The sequence below is a fragment of the Python bivittatus genome, unplaced genomic scaffold (genome assembly GCF_059951505.1).
Source record: "Python bivittatus isolate LINGU-HERP-01145 unplaced genomic scaffold, Pbiv_v1 ctg000530_np1212, whole genome shotgun sequence".
Lineage (NCBI taxonomy): Eukaryota > Metazoa > Chordata > Lepidosauria > Squamata > Pythonidae > Python > Python bivittatus.
In genome coordinates, this window is record NW_028277085.1 from 11,598,959 (window position 1) to 11,605,504 (window position 6,546).

A 6,546-nucleotide genomic window follows, 5' to 3' on the forward strand; every position below is an offset into this window, starting at 1 on the left:
TGCAGGCAGATACTGGTATGGTGGTCCTTCAATCAGTTTCAGTCCAAACTGTTTAGTGAACAACAGCTATGTTTTTGAACATTAGCAGATATAAGGCACCAACAATATTCACACTTAGCACCTTTCTGGCACTGGCAGTATATATTCCCAGTATATTCACAGGATTACTCCTCCAGTGCTTCATGTTTTTTTCTTCTCTCATGCTCAGTGGCTGTAGAATAATGTTATTACAATCTTGATTTAAGAGACCAGTCACAAATTACAATATTCCCACTGACTTACATTATTTGCAAAATGGCATCTTGGTGTAGCGGTTAAGGCTTCAGGCTAGAAACTGGGAGACACTGAGTTCTAGTTCTGCCTTGGGCAAAAAGCCAGCTGGGTGACCTTGGGCCAGTCTCTCTCTCTCAGCCCTAGGAGGGAGGAAAGGTCAAACCACTTCTGAAAACTTGCCAAGAAAATTGCAGGGACTAGTCCAGGCAGTCGTCAGGAGTCAAAACTGATTTGAAGGCACAAAAAAAGAAAGAAAGAAAGAAAGAAAGAGAGAGAGAGAGAGAGAGAGAGAGAAGGAAAGAAAAAAAAAGGAAAAGGAAAAAAAAGAAAAAAGCAAATAATATCATTTGTATCAACTTATATCATTTGTGGTGCCACAATGTCATTTACATAATTAGCTCTATGAAATTACAGCAGTGACGCTAATCATCAAGAACCCTGTAAAATTAGTATAAATTTAATTGACTTTTTTTGGATGCAAAGGATTGTCTGTTATTTCAAGGGGATGTCCGGACAGAATTTCGGTCCATTGCATCTGAAAGTCTGCTAAACGGAGTTCCGTAAAACTGATATTTTTGACACAATTTTGCTCAACGTGCAATCTTTTTGACATATCTCCAAACATCCTATTTGCAAAGTGAGTTAAGAGAGGGCATAGGACGTGAAGTCTCCAAAGCATATTTCAAACCAAATGTGTGCAGTTTTTCCAGGAAAATTTTTGGCCTTTGACCGGTGAGCTAGGCCTGCATTCCAAAAAGTAGTGTCTGGGGCTGGATAAAAAGGAAAACCCCCTTGAGTCCAGCTCAGCTCATGGGGATGAGATGGTATCCAGCCCTCTGAATCAGGCAAATTCAGGAAACAAGAATCCTTTGGATTTCTGGAAAGATCTTTTTTGCTAGTAGAGTGATGAAACAGAATCTTGAAAGAATTCTCCAGCTCAATTTACCCCAAGCCTTATTAAGGTGGAGTTAATCTGAGTCTCGTTCTTATGTTTTCCCCCTCCCCTGGACTCAGGAATGTTTTCCATAACAGCTCCCATAACGATCTTTCTCCCTTCTCTGCATTCCCAGGGTCTGTTGACAGATGTCTGTTGATAGATGATTGTAGATGGGTACGTTCATGCTCTTTCCTTGGCAAGAACATGGAATTGTTTGCCACTGACTTTTTCTGGATTTGTTGGTCTGTTTTGAATTTCCTTGCCCACTTGCCCACCCCACCCAACCTGCTGCTGGTGCTGTCTACACTTTCCCAATTTGGGGTCTTTCCTGAAATGGCCATGCTATCAAAAGATGATGATGAAGGGAACTATAGTCCATCGCATCCAATTGGGAAGGCTAAATTAGATACCCAAATGGTAGAGACCATCTAATGTAGAGTTAAGATGTTAGACTAGGAGAGCTGTGGAAACTTGCTAGGTGACTTTGGGCCAGTCACACACTCTCAGCCCAACCTCTACCTTACACGGCCAGTATGAGGACTGAATAAAGATGGATCCCTCTTGAAGCTACCTTGAGCACCTGGAGGGAAGGCAAGACAGAATGAATGAATAACAAATGAATAAATATAAACAGGCTCCCAAGCTTTTACTTTGGATAAATCTGCATTCTCCATGTGCTCAGTCTGTAAATATGAATTTACAGAATTAGTTGTAAACATATACAACTAATGGCCGCTGCTGCTTCTCCAATGTTCAGGGAAGCCAGAATGCAGAGAACAAGGAACAGGCCTGGGGTGCAAGGGAGAAGCCTGCTCAAGTGCTCAGACATCAGAGTTTGCTGCTTCGGTTCAGGGTACCTTCTGAAGGTGACCCCTGAAGCAAAGCAATTTTGCCCTCATCCTTTCTAGACAAGGGTTCCTTGTTTGGGACCAGGAGACAGACTGGTTTTGCCTGATAAAGCCACTTGCTGTTTATCAGAGAGACAGAAAGAGAATAGCGTCACTCCAGTCCTTAGCCAGGATACTTGGGCCCCCAAGATCAAAGGAGGAGTCGGGAAGGAGCAGCATCTGGGTGAGAGATAGCTAGTTGGCTACGGCTGCCCCAGTGCAGAGCAAGGGAGTGGGGCAGGGAGGCCTGGGGAAGCCACCAGAGACTTGCTAACACGTCCACATTAATTAAGTACTGTAAACTGAAACAGCTGTCTGATGAAGAGATGCTCCATAGCTGAACACTAGAGCTCAGGCTTTGCCTGCAAAGGATCCCCAGATTTAGGATCCCATGAAAAAGATCAGACCAGGGTTCCACCTGTGGCACTCCAAGCCAGGCAGATGTTTTGATTTTTTTTTAAGAAAATCAAAGGCTGTTTTCATTCTAGTCCAAGCAGTTCCTGATTCCAGGGGTTTGCCTGGATCCAAACCCCATTTCCTCATCCTAGAATAACAAAGTTGCCCTGCTAAGCCAGAGCCCAGAGGGCCGAGAGGCCAATGGGTCACAGTGCACACAATTTTCCAATTCCTTTTGGTGCAACAATCCAGCAGCCAGCAGAGACAGGCAGAAGGGAGGAATTTGTGCCTGGGAGGCAAAAGAAACTGCAGCCATCTCCCCCAATCTGGCTGCTTACAGATGTGTTAGGCTAAAATTCCTACCATCCAAGCTTCACACATCTGGGTGACACTATCTTGAAACTGGATATTGGTTATCTTCTTACTTCGAGAGTCCCAATTTAGCAGACTAAGCTAAGCTTTTTGTAGCTACTCTCCCGATAAAGTCAGCTCTCCAAGCAACAAAAGTGAAATCACAAAAATTGCCCTTGATATTATCAGAAAAACCCTTGGTTTTAATTTTAATTTCATTTTGGCTGCCTAAGCATGCATTTGACCCCCTTCCCCTGTCAAGAAGAGAGAACTAAAGGGAAAATAAAGACAGCATATCTCATATGATTGGTTTGGGCTTTGTGTGATGTGTGAATACAGCTATCATGTTCTGTAAATCATGCTTTATTGCAAGTGTGTGGTATATTCAACTAATTGTGGTTAAATGCTTACATGGCATAGGACCCTTTGTTTTTCTCAGCACAGACATAATCCATAAACTGGAAATTTTTCTGATAATCTACTGCATATGTTCATAAATTACATCAAGCCCTGTTTTGCTTAATTGTTATTAAATATATGTCTGTCTGTCTGTCTGTCTGTCTGTCTGTCTGTCTGTCTGTCTGCCTGCCTGCCTGCCTGCCTGCCTGCCTGCCTGCCTGCCTATCTATCTATCTATCTATCTATCTATCTATCTATCTATCTATCTATCTATCTATCTATCTAATATTTGGCTTGATTCCCAACATCTCTTGCTGACTCGCAACAATCAAAACAAAGAAATTACAATATAACCAATTAAAAGGAAGCGTAAAAGATAAAAGATGGCAAGAATGACAGATTGGATAGAACAAAGCAAGGGATCTCACCGTCCCTTGCCAAATGCCTGGGTGAAAAGTCACATCTTAACGGCCTTTCGAAACACCATCCAGATCTTGGGGGGAATCTCAGTCCAGAGGGCAGGTGGTGCTAGAGAGAAGGGGAGCTTCTGGGCTCCTGATAGATGACACTGTTTAATTAAAGGAACCTGGAGTGTGCCAGCCATGCAAGATCAGATCAGCCAGGCAGATACTATGGGAGACAAGTGGTCCCTCAAGTAACCAAGTCCTATGGCATGTAGGCATTTAACCACAATTAGTTGAATATACCACACACTTTACAGAGCATGATAGCTGTATTCACACATCACACAAAGCCCAAACCAATCATATGAGATATGCTGTCTTTATCTTGCCTTTAGCTCTCTCTTCTTGACAGGGGAAAGGGGTCAAATGCATGCTTAGGCTGTCAAAATGAAATTAAAATTAGAGTAGGGAAAACCCACATTTTCCACACCCATAAAATTTAGGGGAGAAACCAAGGTGAGATGGTTAAAAGTAGGAGAGAGCGTGCTTGGTAGATAAAGAATGGAGATGGAGAATTGGTGGGGCTCCAATTATTCCAGAAAACAACATGATTGAGTGGGTGGCTGGGAAATGGGAATCTAGAGTCCTGCAAGTTGCAACATTTTGCTGCAGATTTGGGCAGCCTTCCCTTGCATTAATTTCCTTTCAGCCCTCCCACAATTGCTTGTCAGGATGGCAAAGAATATTACCAAAAATTGTATCAAAGCAGTGTTTTTCAAACTAGGCAACCTTAAGATGTGTGGACTTCAACTCCCAGAATTCCCCAGCCACACAACTTAAAGTTGCCAAGTTTGAAAAACACTGTATTAAAGCTATTTTCGATCAGGTGGGTGCTTTGGGCTATTAATGGATTGATTGACAGGTTCTTTGATCAGTTGATGGGCTCATTGACAGAAGCACATAAATAACATTGTTGGTATGCAAGCTTGGGAAGAATAGGTTACATTCAAATTCCATGCTAGTTTATTTATTTATTTAGTTGTGGTGAAATGCAAGGCTCACCATCGATGTGAAATAAATACAAAACCAGAGCAAATGAGAATGGAATTATGACTCAGAGTGATGTGGCCACAAGAAAAGCAATGTGGCCTGGGGGAAAAAAACACCCTAGGGCACACGAGTGGAAAGCTACTTGCACCAGCATCAGATCAGGCTTCTGAAGGGATGATTGATGAGGCAGAAGATAATTCAGACAAGAGTTCATCTCTCCTGAATGCTTTACAAGGGGGCCATCATTTCAACAGGCTCTATTCCCATGCTGTTAACAGAAGATTCGCATCCAGAATTTAAGTGAGAAAACCTTTTTGGAAATGGAGGGACGCAAGGGACAAACTCTTGGTTCCTTATTGTTCTACTTGCTACCGATGGTCTCAGGAGATGAAGAACATCTGAAGAAAATGTTCAGGCAACACAAGCTTCAGGGTATTTGCTCAGAATCAGCCACCCCCAAAGGAATTTACTCTCTCAGGGTTTTATCCAGCATCCATTCCCTTAGGTGTAGGTGCCATAACTCAACGAAGCAAACTTCTTGGAAGATCTGCCTTGTGTGTGGACTTCAGACAGCAGCTGCAGCTAACATCATCATTTATACTGCTTATTTACATCTCCCATTTTTTTTTATTTTATTTTGCTCAAGGGACCGGACATGATTATCTACCTAGTCATCTTCACAGCTCTGAGATAAGGGAGGCTGCCTGAGAGATAGTGACTAATGCAGACTCACCAGACAAACTTCGTGGGCTGAAGGAGAACTTGAATCTGGTTCTTTCCAGTCTTTGTACAATCCTCAATGTTCTATGAGAATAAAGGATAAGAAATCCATTGAAAAATGCTTGAGTGGCAGAAAAAGAAATGCCACGCCTTTTAAAAAAAACCCATCGCTTGTCTGTTCTGATATTATACCCCAGTTGAGTAAGAATATTGTGGCAACGGCTTTAAGATAACCTTCAGCAACCCAAACTGAGACGACTGTAATTCCCATTATCCCCAGCAAGCATAACCAGGTTGGCTGGTGGGAACAGGAACTGTGATCCAGCACATGTGGCTTTTAACCATGGCTAGAACCCAAGAAGCAATTAATTGCAAAACCTCAGGCCATCTGTCTTGGTTGGACTGATAACTCAATAATACATACTGTCAGAGCTAATGTGGCATTTTCAACATAATGGAAAGCTGATCATGGATTTTTTTTTTTTAATACATAAGCCTTTGCTCACCCATTTTCCCCTTCAATTCAGCATTGTTCCCTTGCAGTTATGAATGAAGATGAACCGTTAAGATCAGATCTTGTTATGGATCAGGGTTAGATAATAACTTCACACACACGCAGGCTTAAAGGACAAAAATATTGTGCCTTTTCATCCAAGCTTCTGTTTCTAGTTCCCTTCTTTTTCCACTGGGCAAACAGCTGTAGTACATAGATTAAATAAATAATATAATCACCACCACCACACTGGTTATATTTTGCAGTAACTGTGGCGAACGATTGCAGTAGCTGTTGCAAAAAACGCCTCTGGAATTTTTCTAACGAGAAGCAGCGGACAAATATTTAAAGCCCAGGAGCCAAGCCGTAAATAAGGAAGGCTAACTCTGAAGCGAAGGCATGGATAAGAAAGAGAAAGGGCGAACTCTGTCCCTGCCTCGTGGGCCCTTTCCAAACTGCCAGACGAGGCGGGTGCTGCCCAAAATCACGGGCGCCACCCGAGGAAAAACAGAAAGCCAGCTGGACGGAGACCTTCCCGGGGTCTCCGGCCCAGAAGTGCGGCTCGGGGGGCGGCGCGCGTGTTCCTTTAAGGGGTTGGTCCTGCCGCGGTTTCCTTTTGGATCGCCGCCGCCCCGC

At 43.1% G+C, this 6,546-nt stretch overlaps 1 long non-coding RNA gene across 1 annotated transcript; it reads right to left on the bottom strand.

The window, feature by feature from the left end:
* Positions 1-236: 236 nt before the first annotated feature.
* On the bottom strand, positions 237-6,442 carry LOC148214794 (uncharacterized). The gene is made up of 3 exons (XR_015797508.1): positions 5,924-6,442; positions 5,431-5,501; positions 237-499 (listed from the first exon to the last, which is right to left on the bottom strand). It is a non-coding gene; the product is annotated as an uncharacterized LOC148214794 (long non-coding RNA).
* Between the last annotated feature and the right edge of the window lie 104 nt (positions 6,443-6,546).